This window comes from Pteronotus mesoamericanus, unplaced genomic scaffold (genome assembly GCF_021234165.1).
Source record: "Pteronotus mesoamericanus isolate MK-2021 breed Mesoamerican mustached bat unplaced genomic scaffold, CSHL_Meso_final scaffold_36, whole genome shotgun sequence".
In the NCBI taxonomy this organism is placed as follows: domain Eukaryota; kingdom Metazoa; phylum Chordata; class Mammalia; order Chiroptera; family Mormoopidae; genus Pteronotus; species Pteronotus mesoamericanus.
The window spans coordinates 7,788,381-7,812,238 of record NW_026555313.1 but is presented as its reverse complement, the minus strand read 5'-3'; the positions used below and the strand labels follow the sequence as shown (position 1 = coordinate 7,812,238).

The window sequence follows — 23,858 nt, the reverse complement described above, 5'->3', positions numbered from 1 at the left end:
CGCGACTTCCCTGCTTTCGACTGAGAGTGGGATGGGAGGGGAAGTCTCGGTGCTCCTGGGTTGCGCGGTAAGAGACGTCACCAGGCCCCTTAGTGGAATAGTCCGCCCTCGGACTCGGGAGACGGGGCATCGCGTGTGCCCGGTGACCTCGGCGTCCCACACAGCCCCGCGAGGAAGGGACCCCAGTTGCCGATAATGCCCGGACGGCCACTGCCCATCTTCTCTCCCTCCTTGTGCCCCACAGGGTCTCTGATTTGGTGTCGGGCTAGCTGGATCTCATGCCTGAGGCATTTTCATCTAACACTCCAGACAATAGAACTGGTTTGGCCATTTCTGCATTTGCACGGTAGGTGGGTTGATTTTTCTTATCCTGTGTTGTCCCTTTACCAGGTGTGCCTTCTGGCTGCGAATACGCGTTCCTTAACCCGCAGCAGATTACACTCTGTACTCATAAAGCCCTTCCAGACGGTGAGTTCAGCATCCCCCTCAATTGCACATTCTAATGCATCACACCCATTTTCTCACAAGTCTCTGTTCTTTCCTACCTCCTCCCCTTCCTTCCACTGCCTCAAGCTGCTTTCTTTAGGGTCTCTACTTTTAGACGTGCAAATTAAACACTTTAGAGAAACGGTTGAAACGAAACTATTCTTTAGAATAAAACCTTGTGTTTTTTGACGTACTCTACTTTGCCTTATTGTATTTCTGGAATTGCATCCCTTTTCAGTTGTTTGTTTCCAGTTTTCATCCTTTTCAGTTTTTCCCCATGTTAGTGTGGATGTCCTTGAACGTGGAATAAAATAGGACCTTTTTACTTTTCAGAATGGCAGTGTGAGGTAAAGGACATTTGAAAATTTGAGTGATTTTCGTTGCTGTTTTTTGTAGAGGTTTTGCTTAACTTCGTTTTTAATTTGTTTTTGTTAAGAAATCCATTTCCAAAAAGAAGGGGCCTATGTTAATTGCGTCATCTTCACTTTCCCACCTACCTTACTGATCCTGAAGTAACCCACATAGGACATCTTTTTAGCATCAGGACTAAGGTCTCAGGTTTTCCTCTCACAAATTTTTGTGTTCGCAATTTAGATTGTAATGATAAATAACGTGACTACAGTGAGATTACTTAAATCTGATCCTAGCATTTTTAAAGATTTAACTTACTTACATTTTTAAATTAATTAATTACTTTTTAAAGAAAAGGATAGGAGGGAGAGAGGGGGAGAAACATCGATGTGAGAGAGAAGCATTGATCTGCCACACCTGGAAACCCAGGCACTGCTCTGACCAGGAATCCAACAGGTGACCTTTTGCTTTGCAGAACGACACCCAAAAATAAAACAAAGCCCATGTTAGAGAGAGCTCCTGTAGAATTGTTGAACTATATATGGGTTGAATTCCAAACCCATCAATTCATAACATTTTTTCTCAGCAGTTCGTACCAGCGTTAGTAGCAAGATTTCATTAAAAGTCAGTTATTATTTATTAGGTGAATTTAGGTAATACAATAAGTACCACTTAAGTGGGACTGATACTGACATTTTGTTTTTTCATGTTAGATCTCTGTGTAAATTTTACACGCAAAAGGGAAGGCACGTGATGGTGAAATCCAGCTTCTTAATGTAATACTTCATAAAAGCTTTGCAGTATTGGTTTGTGATTTATGAATTAGAGTAGCTATTTTATAAAATAAGCATGATGGGAAAAGAATAATGGGATTTAGAGTGTAAAGCTATTTCAGGCAGTAGTGGTTGCTAGTTTGCCTAGCTACAAGTGTCCTTCAGTAGTATTTTATTTTACTTAATTTATTTATTTAAATCTTCACCCAAGCACATTTATTGGCTTTTAGAAAGAGGGGAAGGAAGGGAGAGAGAGGGAGAGAAACCAGAGTTAGTTCTTCCTTAAATGTTGGGTAAAATTCACCTGTGAAGCCAGACATCTGGTCCAGGGCTTTTGTGTGCTGGGAGTTTTTTGATTACTGCCTCAGTTTAACTAGTTGTTAGGATCTATTCAGACTCTCTGCTTCTTCTTGATTCAGTCTTGGAAGATTGTCTGTTTCTAGAAACTTGTCCATTTCAGCCAGGTTGTCCAATTTCTTGGTATATAGTTGTTCATAGTAATCTCTTACCATCCTTTGTATTTCATTGGTGTCGGTTGTTACTTCTCTTTCACTTTGATTTTATTTGAGTCCTCTCTCTTTTTTTTCTTTATGTGTCTGGTTAAAGGTTTGTCAATTTTGTTTATCTTTTCAAAGAACTAGGTCCTGGATTTATTGATCCTTTGAAGTGTTTTTTTAGTTCCTATGTCATTTAATTCTTTTCCAATCTTGATTATTTCCTTCCTTCTATTTGCTCTGGGCTTTGTTTGTTGTTGTTCCTCTAGTTCTTGTAAATGTAGGGTTAGGTTGCTGGAGGTTTTTCTCTCTTTTTTAGGTAGGCTTGTATTGCTATGAACTTCCCTCTCAATACTGCCTTTGCTGTGTCCCATAGGTTTTGGGTTGTTGTGGGTTTATTTTCATTTGTTTCCAGATACATTTTGATTCCTTCTTTGATCTCATTCTTGACCTGTTTCTTATTTAATAACATGTTATTCGGTCTCCATGTATTTGAATGTTTTTGGTTTTTTCCCTTGAGATTGGTTTCTAGTTTCAGTCCATTGTGAAATGAGTACATGCTTGGTATGATTTCAATTTTCTTGAATTTGTTGAGGCTTATTTTGTGTCTTACCATGTGGTCTGTCTTTGAAAATGTTCCTTGTGCATCTGAAAGAATGTATACTCTGCTTCTTTGGGTTGAAAGCTTCAGTATATATCAATGAAGTCCATTTGATGTAGAATGTCATTAAGGGTCACAATATCGTTGTTGATTCTTTGGAACACCTATCCATTGTTGACAGTAGGGTGTTAAAATCCCTTACAATGACTGTGTTGTTATCAAAAGCTTTCTTGAAGTCCTCTAAGATTTTCTTTATATATTTAGGCACTACTATGTTGGGTGCATATATGTTTACAAGGGTTATATCTTCTAGTTGTATTGCTCCCTTTATCATTATATAGTGTTCCTCTTTGTCTCTCTATGGCTTTTGTTATGAAGTCTGTTTTGTCTGATACAAGCATTGCCACCCTAGCTTTCTTTTCATTTCTGTTTGCTTGGAATATTTTTTTCCATCCCTTCATTTTCAACTTTTGTACGCCTTTTGTTATGAGGTGAGTCTCTTGTAGGCAGCATATATGCGGGTCATGTTTTCTTATCCATTAAGCTACCCTATGACTTTTGATTGGGGCATTTAATCCATTTATATATAAGATTATTACTAATAGGTACTTATTCATTACCATTTTTTCCCATACCTATTTCATTCTCTCTCGCTTCTCCTTTTTTTCCATTTTTTATTTATTTTTTATGTAATCTTTATTGTATTTTTCCCCATTACCATTTAGTCCCCTTATTCCTCCCTTCCGTCAGCAATCACCACACTGTTGTCCATGTCCATGAATCTTTTTTCCTTTTTGCTCAATTCCTCTGTCCCCTAACCTCCCCTGCACCCCCACTAGATGTCATCTGCTTTCCGCCTATGAGTCTGTCTCTGTTTTGCTTGTTAGATGAGTTTGTTCATTAGATTTTACATGGAAGTGAAATCATATGGTACTTGTCTTTCTTTGACTGGCTTATTTTACTTGGCATAATGTTCTCCATGTCCATCTATAGTGTTGCAAAGGGTAGAATTTTCTTCTTTATGGCTGAGCAGAATTCCAATGTATAAATATCGCATAGTTGTTTTATCCACTCATCTGTGGATGGACACTTGTGTTGCTTTCATATTTTGGCCATTGTCAATAACACTGCAACAAATATAGGGGTATTTGTGTCCTTTCAAGTTAGTATTTTGGGATCCTTAAGATACATTCCAAGAGGTGGGATCACTGGGTCAAAAGGCAGATCCATTTTTAATTATTTGAGTTATCTCCACACTGCTTTCCACAGTGGCTGCACTTGACTGCATTCCTACCAACAATGCAAAAGGGTTCCTTTTTCTCCACATCCTCACTAGCACTTGTTGTTTGTTGATTTATTGATGATAGCCATTCTGACAGGTGTGAGGAAGTATCTCATTGTGGTTTTAATTTGCATTTCTCTGATGATTAGTGACTTTGAGCTTCTTTTCATATGTCTATTGCCATCTGTATGTCCTCTTTGGAGAAGTGTCTCTTTAGGTCCTTTGCCCCCATTTTTAAATTGGGTTGTTTGGTTTTTTGGTGTTGAGTTTTGTAAGTACTTTATAAATTTTGGGTGTCAACCTTCTATCAGATGTATTGGTGAATATGTTCTCCCAGTCTGTGTGTTGTCTTTTTATTTTGTGGATGATTTCCTTTGCTGTGCAAAAACTTTTTAGTTTTACTGTAGTCCCATTTATTTATTATTTCTTTTGTTCCCTTGCCTGGGGAGATATAGCCAATACAAATGAACATTGTCTAAGATTTTGCTGTCCATGTTTTCTTCTAGGATTTTTATTGTTTCTGGTCTAATTTTTAAGTCTTTGATCCATTTTGAATTTATTCTTGTGTGTGGTGCAAGAAGGTGGTCTAGTGTTATTTTTCTGCATATGTCTAATTTTCCCAACACCATCTATTGAATAAACTGTCTTTAGCCCATTGTATGTGCTTGCTTCCTCTGTTGAGTATTAATTGACTCTAAAGGTATGGGTTTATTTCTGGGCTCTCTATCCTGTTTTATTGATCTATGTGTCTGTTTTTATGCCAGTGCCAGGCAGTTTTGATTACTTCGGCCTTGTAGTATAGGTTCATATTAGGTAGCGTGATTCCTCCAGCTTTGTTCTTCTTTCTCAAGATCTCTGTTGCTCTTTGGGGCCTTTTGTGGTTCCATATAAAGTTTTGAAATATTTGCTCTAGATTTGTAAAATTCAACATTGAAATTTTGATAGGAATTGCATTGAATCTATAGATTGCTTTGCGTAGTACGGACATTTTAATGATGTTAATTCTTCCTATGTATGAACATCGTAAATGCTTCCACTACTTTGTATCTTCATTTTCGTTCAGTGTGTTTTAATTTCCCAAGTATGAGTCTTTTACATCCGTGGTTAGTTTTATTCCTACGTATTTTATTCATTTTGAAGCACTTGTGAATGGGATTGTTTTCTTAATTTCCCTTTCTGTTGGTTTATTTTTGAAATATAAAAATGCAACTGATTTCTGGATATTAATTTTGTATTCTGCTATTTTGCTGAATTCATTTATCAGTTCTAGTAGTTTCTTGGTGGAATCTTTGGGGTTCTCTGTGTACAGTATCATGTCATGTGCAAATAAACACAGTTTTACTTAATCCTTTCCAATTTGGGTGCCTTTTATTTCTTCTTTTTGTCTGATTGCTGTGGCTAGGATTTCAAGTACTATGCTGAATAAGAGGGGTGAGAGTGGACATCCATGTCTTGTTCCCAGTCTTAAGGGGAACACTTGTAGTTTTTTGCCTGTTGAGTGTGATGCTGGGAGTAGATTTTTCATATATGGCCTTTATTATGTTTAGGTATGTTCCCTCTATTCCCACTTTGCTGAGAGTTTTTAATCATAAATGGGTGCTGGATTTTATCAAAAGCTTTTTCTGCATCTGTTGATAGGATAATGTGATTTTTATTCTTCATTTTGTTTATATGGTGAATCACATTTATTGATTTGCAGATGTACCAACCTTGCATTCTCAGAATAAATCCCACTTGATTATGGTATATGATACATTCGGGCTGCTAATATTTTCTTGAGGATTTTAGCATCTATGTTCATCAGGGATATTGGCCTATAATTTTCTTAGTAGTCTCTGGTTTTGGATTTAGGATAATTTTGGCCTCACATACTGAGTTTGGGAACCTTCCCTCTTAAATTTTATGAAATAGTTTGAGAAGGAGAGGTGTTACTTCTTCCCAGAATGTTTGGTAAAATTTTGTGAAGCCATCTGGTCCAGGAGCTTCTGTTTGTTGGGAGTTTTTGATTACTTCAGTTTCAGTAGGAGTTTCTGATTACTGCTTCAATTTCAGTAGGTGTAATCTGCCTATTCAGATAGTCTGATTCTTTTTGATTATTTTTGAAAAGTTGTATGTTTCTAGGAATTTATCCATGCCATTCAGGATGTCCAGTTTGTTGGCATATAGTTGTTCATAATATTTTCTTTGTATTTCTTTGGTGTCAGTTGTTATTTCTCTTCTTTCATTTCTGATTTCATTTATTTGGGTCCTCTCTTTTTTTTCTCGATGAGTCTGGTTAAAGGTTTGTCAGTCTTGTTTATCTTTCCAAAGAACCAGCTCTTAGATTCATTGATCTTTTGTATTATTTTTTGACTCTGTTTTGTTTATTTCTGCTTTGACCTTTATTATTTCCTTCATTTTACTCACTTTGGACTTTGTTTGTTGTTCTTTTTCAAGTTCCTTTAAGTGTAAAATTAGATAGTTTATTGGAGCTTTTTCTTGTGTTTTTTGAGATAACACGGGTAATACTATGCATTTCCCTTAGGATTGCTTTCCCAGTGTCCCACACATTTTGGGTTGTGTGTCCTCATTTTCATTTCTTTCAAGTTATCTTTCGATTTCTTCCTTGATCTTGTTGTTGACCCATTCATTGTTTAATAACATTATTTAGTTTCCACGTCTTTGCGTGTTTTTCAGTGTTTTCTTGTGATTGATTTCTAGTTTCCTAGCACTGTGGTCACAGAACATGCTTGATATGATTTCAGTCTTCTTAAATTTATTGAGACTTGTTTTGTGTCCTAACATGTGGTCTATCCTAGAAAACATTCCATGTGCACTTGAGAAGCATATATATTCTGGTTTAATGCTCTGAAAATATGAACTAAATTTATTTGAGCTAGTGTGTCATTTAAAGGTGTTGTGTCTCCTTGTTGATTTTTTGCCTGGAAGATCTGTCTATCCATTGAAGTCAATGGGGTGTTAAAATCCCCAATTATGACCTCATTACTATCTCTCCCTTTATGTTCATCAAGGTTTGTTTTTCATATTTATGTGCTCCTATGTTGGGTGCATAAAGGTTTACTAGGGTTATATCCTCTTGAATTGTTCTCCTTATCATCATGTAGTGTGGGGGTGTCCAACCTTTGGCCTTTCTGGGCCACACTGGAAGAAGAGTTGTCTTGGGGCTCACATTAAATACACAAACACTGATGAAAACCGATGAGCAAAAAAAAAGGTTTTAAGTAAATTTACTATTTTGTGTTGGGCCACATTCATAGCCATCCTGGGCCGTATGCAGCCTGTGAGCTGCGGGTTGGACACCCCTGATAGTGTCCTTGTCTCTTACTATAGCCTTGGTTGTAAAGTCTGTTTTTTCAGATATAAGTACTGCTGCCCCAGCTTTTTTTTTCTTTTCCAATTGCGTGAAATATCTTTTTTCCAATGTTTTACTTTTAGTCTGTGTGTATCTTTCCATCTGAGATGGGTCTCTTGGAGGCAGCATGTATATGAATCATGCCTCCTCATCCATTCAGCTACCCTCTGTCTTTTGTTGAGAGCATTTAAGCCATTTACAGTTAAGGTGATTATTGACAGATACGTATATAGTACCACTTTAATGTTAGAGTAATTTTCCTCTCCTTTTTTTTTTTTTCTCTTTTTCCTCTTAAAGCAAGCCCTTTAACATTTGTTGTTGTACTAGTTTGGTGTTAACAAAGTACTTTAGCTTTTACTTGTCTGGGAAGCTCCTTCGATTTTAAATAATAGCCTTACTGGGTAACATAACCTTCATTGTAGGTCCTTGCTTTTCATTGCCTTGAATATTTCATGCCACTCCCATCTGACCTGAAATGTTTCTAATGAGTAATCAGATGACAGTCTAATTGGTACTACCTTGTAGGTAACTCCCTGCTTTTCTCTTACAGCGTTTAGGATTTTCTCCTTGCCTTTAAGCCTTGTCATTTTAATTGTGATGTGTCTCGGTGTAGGCCTCTTTGGGTTCAACTTGTTTGGGACTCTCTAAGCTTCCTAGACTTAATGTATCTTTTTCCTTCACCAGATTAGGGAAGTTTAAGGTCATTATTTCTTCAAATTCTCGATCCCTTGCTCATTCTCTTTTCCTTCTGGTATTCCCATGATGCAGATGTTGTAATGCTTCATGTTGTCCAAAATGTTTCTTAAGCTCTCCTGATTTTTTAAAATATTCTTTTCCTTTTGCTGCTCTGCCTGGGTGGTGGTTTCTACCTTGTTTTCCAAAACATCCTGTCCTCAGCTTCATCTAAACTACTGTTTTATTCCTTTGGAGTATTTTTTGTTTCAGATATTGCATTCTTTAATCTGACTGGCCATTTTTTATGGTTTCTATGTCTTTACTTGCTGTTGAGTATCCTTATGATCATTAATCTAAACTATCTGGTACTACGTTGTTTGCCTCCATTTCATCTAGTTCTTCTGGAAAATTCACTTTTTGTTTTATTGGGGGTCTGTTTCTTTGTCTTCCCATTTTGGCTGCTTTGTATTGTCTGCCTTAGTTGTTAAACTAATCAGTTGTTAAACTGACAGAGTCTGGAACTCCACTCTTTGCAGCCTCCACCCTGCCAGCTGCGTTGGGCTGAGGTCGAGAAATCTTGCTGTGCACCTTCCTGATCTCTCTGCCCCAGTACACTCAGTGGGAGCAACCCGTGCCCTCAGTCCTTTCCCCTTGCTGGCAGGGCAGATGCATGCACGGTCCCTGCCCAGCACGCCTCAGCTCCCATTTTAAAAAGTCTCTCTGAGCACTCCCGCTGCAGCACTGAGTCACTGCCTGGCTTTTGGTACACACTGCCTCTCCAAAGAGCCAAACGTCTCACAGTCACGGCTGGCCACGGCCTGTCTCCTCCACCCAACCCAGGTGCAGATAGAATCCCTGTCTCTCTCCGACACTCTTCCAGTTGTTTGCCAATGAAGCTATGGATGTACTTTTGCGGGGGGAGGGGTGTGGTGGGTGTGGTGTGTGCATGTGTGTGTGTGCGTGCGCCCTGGATCTTCCCTACTTTGTGTGTCCAAGTCGCTCCCAGCCTGGGTCTGGGGGTCCTCTGCCTGAGAAGGGAGGGAGCTGCAAAGCTGCTATCTCTGACCAGGCTCCCTACAGCTGCAGGCACTACGCATGGAGTATTTCCCTGTCAACCTATAAAATCTCTTTACCGCCCATTGCGAGGCATCTTCTGTACTCCTCAGCTTCCAGACTTTCATATCAGCTAAGATTCCATGGCATGTTCAGTTTATTTTTTGGAAGAAGAGCCAAGTGTCCAAGTTGGTGCCAAGAGCAAGTAGACTCAGTTTCTTCCTACTTGGCCACCATCTTTCTGAATGTAGTCATCTTTTTTAATGCATTTTTCCATAGATGTGATAACATGGTAGGTCCACATACATAAATTGCAACTCTTTTTTCACTTATAGCCTGAGCATTTTGCTTATTTTATGTAACTTTATAAAACATGTTTTATAAAAACATTAAATATGTTTTATAAAGTTCTGTCTTACAGATAAACCATATTTTACTTAATAAGTTACTTATTATTGAACATTATATAGTTTATAGGGTTGACTTATGGTGAATAATTTTTTTTAATCCTTACCCAAGGTTATATCTATTGATTCCAGAAAGAGAGGAAGGGAGAGAGAGAGAGAGAAGGAAAGAAAGAAAAGAAAGAAAGGAAAGAAAAGAAAGAAAAGACAGAAAGAGAGAAAGAAAAAGAAAGATCAATTGGTTACCTCCCACCCCTAGCAGGGACCAAACCTGAAAGCTAGGTATGTGCCCTGACTGGGAATTGAACCTGTGGCCTTTTGGTTTACAGGATGCTGCTCCAACCAACTGAGCCACACCAGCTAGGGCTGCAGTGAATAATTATTGTGTATGTAACTCTGCATTTTTAATTTTTTTAGGAGGAAAGAATTGAGATTAAATTCCTAGAAGGGAAATTACCAAGAGAAGGTTATTTTTATGTTAATGAGTCTTATATTTTTAATCAAATTTATGTTTATTGAGAAATTTTAAACCATAGATAAATGAAAAGAATTACCCATAATGTGACCACCAGTAATAACTATCATTAGTTATTTTCAGATCTTTTCTATGACAGATAATTTAGTTTTCCTCAATACCATTCTTCTCTATTACTTAGCTAAAGAACACATAAACATTGTGGTCCATGGAATCTTAGGATATTTCACAGAGGTTCTGAAAATTACCTTTTTGAAATGGTACCTAGATGCTGGCTACTTACTTATCCATAAGAGAATGTGGAATGTAAAACTGATACCAAGGATATTCTGAACTCTTTTTTTTTTTTTTTTTTATTCTTTCACTGAAAAGCTCTCTGTGTGTATTTGGGGGCTCTTATATTTAGGCATAACTCTTTACTATCTTAAAATTGTAAGTATTTTTAAAGCTTTGCAAATAAAATATCAAAGTTGTATTTTTGGAACAAGGGTAAAAACAAGCGTAGGGTGTATTATTATACCTTGCAGTATTTATTGAAGAAGAGAGCTTATTTTTTAATACAATTGCATTTTATATTTTGCTTTAAAATTTTAAGGCTCTTCTTAGTAGACTTGGCATTAATCTTGTGCTGTGAAGTAGCCAGATTTCAAAAAGCACTGTACTATGTGTAACAGAAGGACTTGCTACTAAATAATTTATTCGCCAATATTTGTATCTAGGCCTGTTTAAGATCTTTGAGTGTTGAAATAAAAATAAGAGGGACAGTGTAGAAGTAGTGTGTTAGTAGTAAATAACACTGAAGCAGATGTTAACTGAGGCAGAAAACATGTTAATCCGTTCTGATTTGTTACCAGAAGAATAGCTCTTATTGTATAATTTCCTTATAAAGTTCCTCAAAGCCACTTTTGTTTGTGTAGTTTCTTTAAATGTATGAGATTATTATTTCTTTTATGAGAACTGAAATAATTTTTTTATAAAATTATTAAAAAGGGTAACATTACCATTAAATTAACATTTTGAAAAATGAAAATATTCCTTTTATCCATCAGCTACCACTATCTGATTTCTGCTCTTAACATGTAATCCCTGGTCTTCTGTGTAAATGTATATTTTATACAGTTGTTACTTTAGTATGTATCATTTTTTACTTAACATTGAAAACAATTTCTATGTATATAGTTTTAACTAATATTTAAATCTTATACCTTTTTTTAAATAGAACTTAGAAAATAAAAAAATCAAAATAATATTTCACAAATGGAGAAGTTAGTGTATTTGATAAGTATAATTCCATTACATTTTTCTTTTTTCTTATTAGAAAAGTATTCATGCTCATTGGAGTAAAATTGCACAATTAATAATGCAAAAAAATTTCTGATTTTTGTACCTACTGATAACATTTCATTATATTTATATCTAGTTTTTCCTAGTATTTTTCCTTGTGTTGAGGATGTACTGATACCAATTTTTAATTTAGTATTTTAGTATAAGCATTTCTCTATTACTAAAAGGAACCATTTTAATAGCTGTATTTAATAGTCATAATATAAACTTACAATAATTCATGTAATTATTTCTCAAATATTTTCTGTTTTTAATATTATAAGTAGTACTTTATTGGATGTATTTACACATAATTATTTATCATTTCTGATTATTTTTTTTTCAAGTAATTTCTCTGAAGTAGAATTCTTAGGCTAAATGTGTTGAATGATTTTTAAAGGTTCTTCATGATGTCATATTCCTTCTAGAAAAATTATGACATTTTATATTCCTAGGAGCAACTGTAAAAGTGGTCATCTCAGTGAACCTTAACTCGCAAAGATGTTTACTTTTTAGTCTTTATCAGTATAGTAAGTGAAAATGGCATTTTCTGAGATATAATTGACGTATTAGGTATTTTGTTGTTTTTAAGTCACATTTTCCTATTTCTGAGATTAGAATATTCAGTGTTTCTACTTTTTGTGGGATTTAGTTTGATAGTAACCATTCTAGCTTTTCCAATATGCCCTCCAAAGCTGTACAGGAAACTTTCCTTGTGAACTCTCACAGAGGAATATTAATTTTTCTATCTCCAATAAATTCACTGATGGCTATTTAAAATGCTTCTTAAGTGGGAATTAGAAAGTTGAATAATTTAGATAAACAACAACACAGGGATCCTTCAGTTTTGAGAGTTCCTTGCTTGACTGTCTACTACCATGCAGATTTTGTCTTAGGTACTGTGTTGGGAACTAAGTAAAGAAGAGATGCAGAGAGTAAGTTCCCAGAAATCTAAATTCATAGTTAACTTCAAAATGAACTATTGGAATACAATTCTTTCTCAACTGGGACTTTTGTACACCATTGGGGAAATCTCCAAATGCAGATCTTTGGTGGATGAAAATTGTTTTCTATAATGTGTTCTGTTTGTTCACACAGACCTGTTAAGTTCCGTGAGGGTAGGAATCAGATCTCATTTTTGTATCCTGGGCATAATTCTAGGCACACTACAGGTGTTCAGGAAATGTGTGAATAGTAGGCTCTTTGAAATAATGAAAAAATTGAACTTTAGTTGGAAGGCCTGCAGTTATTTCCCAATTAATTCACTTGAGCTTTAGAATCTTTGTAAATTGTATAGAACCTTTGAAACTCAGTTTTATCAACTCATGAGTGTACTGCTTTTTCCATTTACTATACAAAGTTCAGAAATAAATGACAAGACTTTGTTAAAATATGTTAAAGTATTTTATTAAATAGTGCTGTACAGTTGTGAAGGTCATCATCATCATTATATTTCTGAGTACTTTGTAAAGAGTCCCATTGTTAAGGAATTACCTAGAAGAGTATGGCAGAGAGCCGATTACCCAAAATCCACTGTCTCCTCTTCTTCCTGGACCTAAAACTGGACTGTTTTTGGTGCTTCTGGCATTTAGGTGCTTCTGGCATCTGGTCACATGACTGAGTTCTAACTAACGGAGTAAACAGAAATAATTGGCCCTAAAAACCTCATTTGAGGGATCTTAGTTTTTATCTTCTGTCTGTCTGGAATGGAGACAATGTTGAGGGGAACCAGGGAAGCCAGCCTTCAAAGGTAGGAGGCCTCCTTGAATATGCCTTCAGGGAATAGGGCCACCTTCTAACTTTTCACCGATTCAGTTTTGCTACATGAGCAAGAGATAAGCTGTCATGTTTGAATCATTACTTTTGGGGTCTTCTTGCTACTCCTACTATTATAAACAAGAAGCATGCTAACACACGCTCTATTTTTTTCTTTCGAGTTACACCTTTTTCCTAACATTATAGCAGCCTTGTAAACAAAGGATAACAATATAAAGATATCAATACATAGACTTGTGGTATATATATGTGACCCAAGATAAAATTGACAGAATTAGATAATTTATATTTTTTCACTTTTTTTTTTTATTTGAGGCTGTGGTTCCAAAAACATATAAAAGATGAGCTATCTCTTGGTAATACCTTGCTTTAGTTGGTATTTAGTATCCAGATTTTTTCTTTACCATTGAATACGATACTCGGTATAGAAGAGAGGATACAAAAAACCCATGTACTTATAAAAAATTGTGTATGTATTCTTACATGTTTAAACTTCATTCACCTTCAAAGTACTGTCCGTTCAATTCAATACACAGTTTTCGAACTCATCAATTTTGATGCCTTTTAGTGCTTCTGTTGCTTTTTTTGTTTGTTTGTTTCACCTTTTCCACATCGGCAAAATGTTTCCCTCTGAGGATTTTTTTCATCTAGGGAAACAAAAAAAGTTGCTTGGGGTGAGGGTGGGACACCAGGGTCATGCCATTTTTGGTCAAAAACTGCTGAATACTCAACGTGGTGTGGGCAGGTGTGCTTGTAAATCACCCATCATGAAATGGCAGATGCATTGAAAGAATCTTAAAAAAAAATTCACTGAGGCCAAACACAGCCTCTCACAACAGCACTATCTGGTACGCTGATATAGATGGGCTCCTGGCCTGGTAGCCCTCTATAGTAAGTTCTGAAGAGACTCTAAAGCTACTATAAGCACTCACCTGGTAGGGGAAGCCTGTACTACAAAGGTCCCACTGTCTAGAAGATAATTCTGGGTTTTTTTTGGGTCCCTCTTCATATGACATATAATAAATTTTCTTAATGACAGTAGTCATGCTGCAATTTTAAAAACCATAATCCTTTTCACTCCAATTCTTTTTCCCTTTTTACTGTATTTTGCTGGGTATATTGCACACTTTTTTGCCCGAATTTTTGAGGGAAAAAATAAGGATGCACATTATACATCAGTAAAAGTATTTCATACCATGGGTATAATAATAGGCATAATAATTCTGTGCATAATGCACACAAAAATGTGGGTGTGCATTATACACAGGTGTGCAGTATACACAGCAAAAGAAGGTAGATGGTTTGACTGATTTTGTTTTTAAAGTTTTTTGTTGGAGAGAGGTTAGTGGTGTGCACTCCAGAAATTGTAGGGCAGCACGTTTTCTTATATGTTTATGTTACCTTCCTAAGGAATATTGAGGAGATTCAAGTATACACTTTATTTTTTTATCTGTCAAATTCTAGTTATTAAAGTAAAAGATAATAATGTGCTGTATTCTCATTTCCAGCAAAGTTTCACACTTATTACTTCCTAGAATATTTTGATTTTAGAAGCAAGATACTAACAAATATAATCAAAATAGCTATCACAAAACCTGTGCACTTTACTGCCTAGCAAAAAAGATATCATCACTTTTCTTCTTAGGCAAAAAATTAATTTTACACATTATGTTTGGTAATCTGATTTCTTTGGGAACTTGAGTTCTTGTGGGAATTACAGTTAATTCAAATCAGGAAACAAGCTGTGGTGGCAAATTAATAATAGAAGTAAGGTAAAAAATAAACCTTACAGTGGATATAACAGCAAAGTACAGAGTAACAGTAAGGAAAGAAGAAAAAACTAACTGTATAAACAAGAGTCTGAAGGAATTGACAAGCTTAGTTCTATTTTCTTGGATAGCTCATAAGAGTCTTGAAGTGTTATAACACATACAATAATAAATATTAAAAATTACCCTGAAACAACATAAAACTAAATTATGTTCAGAATATGTACATAGGATATAAAGTACATTTTAGAGTCTCTTCAGAACTTACTATAATTAAATTTGGGGGTCGTCTAATTATCTGAACATTTTGTTTAAATCAGAATGGCTTACTACCTAAACAAATATCTATTATTTTTTTTTAATTGGGGTTTTTTGGTTGCATGAAAAAAAGTACATGATTGTTGATTTCTGATTACCCAGTCATTCACCTTGAAATGCAGTTCCTTCAAATTACTAATTTTGGAGTGGTTTGGGTTCCTATCTAGTTATGACAGGAACAGGCCACATTTTTAAAAATCGGATTTCTTTAAGGAAGTCAAAATTTAGTGTAATTACTAACATTTGAGTTTTTGCACTTTGATTTTGAAAACAAAATTTAATCCAATTGGCTCTTTTTGTGTAGAAGGATTTTAATACTTTATATTTAGCTTTTTACCAGAAAGGTCTATGATCTTGGGAACATATCACTTGCTTTTCAAAATCTACTACAGTGTCTTAAACAGATGTTTCAGAAGTATTTGTAGAATGAATGAGCATTGAATTTACATTGTTATCATAGGAACCTTCAGCTGAAGTCTCAGATGTCATTTATTTGAAAGATTCTAACTGGAAAATGTTAACCATTATATACAACTAACTGGATTTATTTGTTTAAGGGATCCAGATGGTGATAAAAATTATTGAAAAATCTCCGCTGGATGCAGTGAACCTTGAGAAAACCTACTGAGAAATGCAAATAATGAAAATGTTAGGCCATCCTTATATAACCAAACTTTATCAGGTATGACTTAGCCTTACAACTCTTCATGCTTCTCACATTGTTTTCTATTTTGCATCGTCATTTTTCTCTTTTATATTTGTTTTTTTAATATAAAAAGAGGATAATGTCATGCTTTTCTTAAGCTGCAAACATCTGTCTTTCTATATTTAAATTAAAAAAATTAGGAAAGTAAAAGCTACTAGTAGCTTAATTTTAAGTTGTCTCTCAGACTGAAAGTTCTTCCTTCCTTCCTTCCTTCCTTTTCTTCCTTCCTTCCTTCCTTTTCTTCCTTCCTTCCTTCCTTCCTTCCTTCCTTCCTTCCCTTCCTCCCTTCCTTCCCTCCTTCCCTTCCTTCCCTTCCTTCCTTCCCTTCCTTCCTTCCCTCCTTCCTTTTCTTCCCTTCCTTCCCTCCTTCCTTCCTTCCTTCCTTCCATTGTATATTTGTGATACCGTGCTTACACCTGCTGGGTTTGGGTGGTGGTACCATTAATGAGGACATGGGAGTTTTGCTTATTCAAAAAATATACCATTATTATTTTATGAAATACAAAGGCCAAAAATAGTATATTATCTAGTGACATACTTTGTAATACCATGAGCCAAATCATTCAATTTGTTTGGGTTATTTTATCAGACAGAGTACTTGAGTCACTTTTTTTAAAGCAATTTTATTAAGATACAATTTTTGTAAAATGAAATTGCACCTATTTTAAGTGTAAGTTATGTTTTCTAAAAAGATTTTCTCAGATTTTTAAAGAGTAATTCATATTTAGGAATGGTAATGTAATACCAAATGCTTGTAATATTTTTATTTATTAATATGTATAATTTTTTGTATTGAAAAGCTAGTTTTGAATTTCCTAATGTTGGCTTCCTGTCAAGATGGTGGTGTAGCCAGATATGGCTCTCCTCTGTACAACCGCATCAAAATTGCAACTAAGATATAGAATAACCATCACTCAGAAAAGTCAGAAATTGAGTTGAATGGAAGTCTGACAACTATGGAATTAAAGAAACCACATCCATCCAGACTGGTAGGAGGGGCTCAGACATGGAACATGTTTTATCCCATGTGTGGTGGATAAAAATTCAGTAGGGACATCCTGGGAGTGAGGAGTCCCAGCCCCACACCATGCCCTCCAGCCCAGGGTTCCAGTGCCAGGAAGGTAAGTCCCCACGACTTGTGGCTGCAAAATCTAGTGGGGATTGAGTCAGTGGAAGAAATTGCTGCAGTCCCAAGCAGTTTCTCTTTAAAAAGCCACATATGGACTCACCTATTCAGACTCACTCCCTTTGAGCTCCAGTGCCAGGGTGGCAGCCTAAAGGGTACCAATGGCGTGTAGGGGGAGGCTGAGGTGTCTGGCATCAGTGCAAGCAGAGGCCTTTGTCCCTTTTCTAAGCCCTCCTCTTGCAGAGCCACAGAACCAGCAGGCTGGTGCCATATTTGAGACTCCATCAACCTAACTAACACTGTTTGACCCACCTTAGAGATTCCTCAAAGACTGAGTCCCACCCATTTTTGGGGCCTAACTGAGCTGCTTTTCCATATGAATAACTGGTCTTAGCTCATGCTTCACAGCTTCCTAAATCCTATCAAACAAGCAAGAGCTGGCCTCTGTGAGCTCCAGGTCCAGCATTAAGCAGCAGCCAGATTAGTTTCACAGCTTGGCTTTGCCTGGGAATCTCCAAGCCCAGCACAAGTAGCAGCTTTGTCAGACTGCTTTATAGCTCAGGAAAGGCAGCCCCAGGCAAAACACAGGTGGGGGCTGACCTTGGCATGCACCACCCAGGAAACCCCAGGGCCAGCGCACCTAGTGGACAGCTACAGACCACTTTGGAGCACCGATGCCCTGCCCCCTGCACAGCTGATCCTCCATGGAGGGCAGAGGTTGGTGGTCAGTGGTCACAGCCAGTCCTTGTACCTGACTCGTCTGGGTAAATCCCTCCCACTGATAGGCCAACAGCAACCAAGGCTCAACTACAAGAGGAGGGTGTACTCAGCCCACACAAAGGGCGCACATTGAATACCCAGCTTGGGTGATAGGGGAGACTGTGCCACTGGACCCTACAGGATACTTACTACATTTTAGGCCACACTACCAAGACACAGAGTCAAAGCAGCTCTACCTAATACACAGAAATACACAGGGAGGCTGCCAAAGTGAGGAGACAAACATTGCCCAAATGAAAGTCAGATCAAAACTCCAGAAAAAGAGCTAAACGAAATGGAGGTAAACAGTCTATCAGATGCAGAATTCAAAACACTGATTATAAGATGCTCAAGGAACTTAGGACCTCAGCAGCATAAAAAAGATCCAGTCAGAAATAAAGGATTCACTAATTGAAATAAAGAACAATTTACAGGGAAACAACAATAAAGTGGATCAAGCCAAGAATCAAATCAATGATCTGGAACATAAGGAAGCAAAAAACAACCAAACAGAACAAGAAGAAGAAGAAAGAATCCATAAAAATGAGGGTAGTATAAGCAGCCTCTGGGACAACTTCAAGCATTCCAATATTCTCATGATAGGGGTGCCAGAAAGAGAAGGGAAAGAGCAGGATTGGAAATCTATTCGAAAAAATAATGAAAGAAAACTTCCCTAATTTGTTGAAGGAAATAGACATGCAAGTCCAGGAAGCACAAAGAGTCTCCATTAAGATGGACCCAAAGAGGACCATGTCAAGACACATCATAATTAAAATGCCAAGGGTTAAAGATAGAGAATCTTATAAACAGCAAGAGAAAAGCAGAGAGTTACCTACAAAGGAGTTCCCATGAGACTGTCAGCTCATTTTTCAAACTGCAGGCAAGAAGGGGCTGGCAAGAAGTATTCAAAGTGATGAAAAGCAAGAACCTATGACCAAGATTTTTCTGTCCAGCAAAACTATCATTTAGAATGGAAGGGCAGATAAAGGGCTTCCCAGACAAGGTGAAGCTAAAGATACTCATCATCACCAAGCCATTACTGTATGAAATGTTAAAGGAACTTATTTAAGAGAAAGATCAAATTTATGAACATTAAAATGACAACAGATTTACAACTATTAACAACTGAATCTAAAATATAAAAACAAAAACAAACTAAGCAAACAACTAGAACAGGAACAGAATCATACATACGGAGATCATTTGGAAGGTTATCAGCTGGCAGGGGGAAGGGAGTGAAAGGGGGAAATGGTGTAGGGGTCAAGAAGCATAATTGGTAGGAATAAAATAGACAGGTGGATGTTAAGAATAGTATCAGAAGGGGAGAAGCCAAAGAACTTCCATGTATGACCTGTGGACATGAGCTAAAGGGGTGGGGGCATTGCTGGAGGAAGAGGGTACCAAGAAGAGGGGGCAAAGGAGAAAAAAATTGGGACAACTGTAACAGCATAATCAGTAAAATATACTTAAAAAAAAGAACTAGTTTTTAACTAAAATGTTAGAGTATGCTAGCATATGATTTTGATCTCTCAAGTATGATGTGTGCACCTAGTGGTATGCTGGGGTCTGCCTGTACTGGCTGGTGAGAGTAGAATGTTAAATTATCATAAAATTGGCAGGTTGATTAAGTCATCTTAGTACCTCAAAATCAGTGATGGTAGGAGTATATATACCACAAAAGTGGGTTTATAAGTGAGGGCCCTTTTTTTCCCTCTCAGAGATGTAACTCTAGTACTACTGTGGGCACAGTGTCCCTTGGGGTTTAAGAAAATGTTAGAACTTCTAATTATGTTTATTTTTTAGATTTATCTCCTTGTGTGCATTTTTTCATATACATAATGTATATACTGTGGCACAAGTATGTAATTTGTCTCTTAATGTATATATTCATAAATACATATACATATTTTTATGTACCTGTACATGTACATGCATAAGTACATATATATCTATATTTGACTAGACAATATTTTATTCATAGAAATTTCAGTTAAAATGGTGTGGGACTATTAGCATTACTGTTAGCTAAAAATCAGAGACTGTGGGGTGCCACTCAGAACAATTCCTGAAGTTCTAAAACTATAGAGGACCTCTTTGGTCAAATTTATATTAGAGTATTTCTTCCTTTTAAGTTTTTTTAATAAAAAGTTCCTAAAGAGGATAGTCAGAAGAAAGTAATCACATTCTTAGAGGTCTCTGATGAACCATAAGCTAAACTAAAGTTAAAATTACCAGGCTTCACATGATAAGTCTGTGTTTATTTGAACTCAATAATCAGTTAAATGATTTACTGTTTGATTTGTTTAGACCCAAATTGTAGGTAGCTCTCAGTTTGCTGGTCTGATAGGGAATAGTCCTACACCTGCATGTGAGAGCAAATTTATGTTAGCCTCTTAGTACCTAGCAATTCAGTTTTATGCTATTAGCATGTGCCAGTATATAAAATTATAGTGTTACAGAGAAGCAATTTAAAAGTCACTCCTTTTGAATCTATAAATTCATTTCCTTTTGGTTCAGCATAGTTTGAAAAATCAAGTTTATGACCATGACAGGATTCCTTTCTGAACATGGAAAAACTAATTCAAATAAAAGGATATAGCAGTGGGGTTATGAAGAAGCTTTTGAATAGTGTTTTATAATAATAATTCTGTTACAATATTAAAGTATAGTAGGTAATAATCACATTCTGCCATACGAGCTAGGCTACAGGCCGAATAAACTGAGCTGTATTTTATTATCATTTTCTTAATGAGAGCCTACCATGTAAACAAGGCTAAAAAAAGTCAGCGAGGAAGTGGTAAAACATTGATCTTCAAAAGTCCTGTTACCTGTATTGATATTTTTCAAACTTGAATGTCCATAGTAATCACCTGCAGATTTTGTTAAAATGTAAATTCTGTGTCAGTTGGTCTAGGGTGCAAGCTGAGATCCTACATTTCCAGCAGACACCTGGGCAGTGCTGTTGCTGCTCGTCTGTGGACATGCTTGGAAGAGCAAGGATCTAGATTTTTCACCAAAGTGTTAGCATCAGGATGTTGTGTTTTGTAAATTTTGCCCGCTTTCAAATTATTTATAACTTTTGACACTTTTATTAATAGTTTTAAAATAAGTAACTCAATAGAATGTTGTGTGGTAAATTGCAGTTCTTTCCTGACAGACTAATATGGAATTTATATCAATAGGTAATGGAGACTGAAAACAGGAGACTGAGAACATGTACCTCATGAAGATGTGCCAAAAATGGAGAAATTTTTGGTAAGCACTTTAATTTTCCAAAATTTGAAAATGTCACTAATCCATGAATGGAGTTTTTTCTCTTCTTCTCCCTGTTTAAGAGTTAGTTGCATGAATTATAAATTTGTAAGGATTAGAATATAACAAAATACCCAGTAAGCTAAAAATATGGAGTATAATTTATTCTCTTATAGTTATGATATTAAAGGTACTGCTTAATTTTCTCATCTGTGTAACGTTTAAAGAATCAAAGAAAGGGAGAAACCTTGCCATACTACAAGGGAGATTTTCTCTTCTCTTTTTACCCACCTTTTTAACAAATATATATTGAGCTCTTACTATGTCCCAGGCATTGTACTGTGTATAAAAGATACAGTGGTGACCTAAATAACACAATCCCTGCCATTGTGAATCTTTAAACAGTTTAGTTAGCCCTTCACTCCAGCTGTAAGACCTTGGCCAAGTCACTATACTTTTCTGGGACTCTTAATTCTTTTATCTCAAATAAGAAAGTGTTTGAGTAGTTGGTTTCTCCAGTCCATCCCAACCCTTAAATATTATAAATATTTTATTAGTTCTAGCTTTCATGTATTTTATTTTTACTCTGTGGAGCCAGAGCATTCTAGGTAATTAAATATTTCTGGTTTTTAACCTGAATTTAAGTTCAAAATTGTTTTTTAAACCCTTTATTGAGGAATAGTTTATGTGCAATAAGTTGCACATATTTCAGTGTGTAAAGTTCAATAAATTTTACATATGTAAAAGAAACCATCACCACAATCAAGATACACATCACTCAAATGTTTCTTTATGCCCTTTGTAATCTATCTTGTCCCACCTCACCACCAGGCAGACATTGATCTGTTTTCTGACTCTATAGATTAGTTTGTATCTTCTAGAGTTTTATATAAATATAATCATATCCTATGTGCTCTTTGGTTTATTCCTCTCAGTATATTTTAACATTCATCCATTTCTTTGTATGTATCAACATGTCATTTTTTATTAGTATAGTAGGTCCTATTATATGAATGAACCTCACTTTGTTTATCGATTCATGTATTGATAGACATTTGGCTTGGTTTCATTTAACATAATATTCTCCAGTTCCATTTTTGGTTCTTACACATGAATTGCAGTGGATATCCATATACAGGTCTTTAATTTATAGTCTACCTTCAAGTAATATTTAGTACTTTGCATTTAGTAAGTGTAATAACCTTAAAATAATATATTTCTATCTTACCTCTCTGATCTTTATGTTCTTGTCAAACATTTTTCTTACACCTGTTTTATAAAACACAAAGTGTAGTGTTGATATTTTCATCTAAAAGGTCAATTATATTTTAAAGAGATTTCAATAATTTTTAAAAACCGTATATATTTAGCAGTGGAGTTATCATTGCCACATCCCTATATGTAGATGCATGTTTTCATCTTCATTCCTTTGTGTATATTATTTTCATCTGGTGTCATTGTTTTTCTGCCTGAAGGATTTTCTTTACCATGTCTTGTAGTACAGGTCTGTTGGCGATGAAATCTTTCAGCTTTCGTAAGTGTAAGATAATCATATTTTGTCTGTTTTGAAAGGTATTTGTATTGGGTATATACGTATTTGTGGGTTGACTTTTTTCCTTCGGTACTTTAAAGACCTTGCTTCACTGTCTTCTCATTTGCATTATTTCTGACAAGAAATCTGCTGACATCTTTCCTTTATTTCTCTGTATGTAATATGCTTTTTTTCTCTGGCTACTTTTAAGATTTTCAGTTTATTGCTTTTTTCAGCAATTTGATTATGATGTTCTTTTGTGTGGTTTTCTTCACCATTCTTCTGTTTATCGAACTTCCTGGATTTGTGAATGTATAGTTTCCATCAAATTCAGAAAATTTTCAGCCATTATTGTCTTAACTAATTTTTTGGCTCATTCCTCTTTCCTCTTTCTCAGAGATTCCAATTATGCATATATTAGGCTGCTTGAAATTGTCCCACAGTTCACTGATTTACTTTTCCTTTTAAAAAAAATTCCTTTTCTTTTTTTGTTCTATTGTATTTTATTATTTATTTGTAATTTTTTAAAATTGTTCATGTACAGTTGTCTCCATTTTCCCGCCACTACTTCCCCCTGCCCCACCCACCCCCACCTCCCACCCACAATCCTTCCCTACTTTGGCTTTGTCCATAGGGCCTTTATACATGTTACTTGACTTGACCCTTCCCTTTCTTTCTTCTATTACCCTGCTCCTTCCTCCCTGCTGGTTACTGTTGGTTTGTTTTGTCTTTCAATGTTGCTGATTATATTTTTCTTGCTTGCTTGTTTTGTTGATTAGGTTCCACTTAGAGGTGAGATATGGTATTTGTCTTTGGCTGCCTGGCTTACTTCATTTAACATAATATTCTCCAGTTCCATCCATTCTGTTGTGAAAGGTAGGAGTTTCTTCTTTATTTCTGCTGCATAGTATTCCATTGTGTAAATGTGCCACAGTTTTTTGAACCACTCTTTTACTGATGGACATTTAGGCTGTTTCCAGGACTTGGCTATTGTAAGTAGTGCTGCTATGAACATGGAGGTGCATAGGTTCCTTTGGTGTTTCAAAATTTGTAGGGTATAATCCCAGCACTGAAATCGCTGTATCAAAAGGCAGTTCCATTTTTAGTTTTTTGAGGAAATTCCATACTGCTTTCCACAGTGGCTGCACCAGTCTGCATTCCCACCAACAGTTATGTGTACTAGTGTTCCCTTTTTTCCACATCCTCGCCAGCACTTGTTGTTTGTTGATTTGTTAATGATGACCATCCTGACTGGTGTAAGCTAGTATCTCATTGTGATTTTCATTTGCATCTCTCTCATGGCTAGTAATGTTGAGCATCCTTTCATATGTCTCTGGGCCCTGTGTATGTCC

The 23,858-nt window shown here is 36.1% G+C and overlaps 1 protein-coding gene across 1 annotated transcript in view; it reads left to right on the top strand.

Moving 5' to 3' along the window:
• DCUN1D5 (defective in cullin neddylation 1 domain containing 5) overlaps window positions 1–23,858 on the top strand; it is a 69,869-nt gene that overhangs the window by 405 nt on the left and 45,606 nt on the right. The window contains exons 2-4 of the mRNA XM_054592497.1: window positions 245–346; window positions 15,690–15,814; window positions 20,906–20,978. The gene's annotated coding sequence lies outside the window, so the exon portion shown is untranslated. The remainder of the gene's footprint in view (window positions 1–244; window positions 347–15,689; window positions 15,815–20,905; window positions 20,979–23,858) is intronic.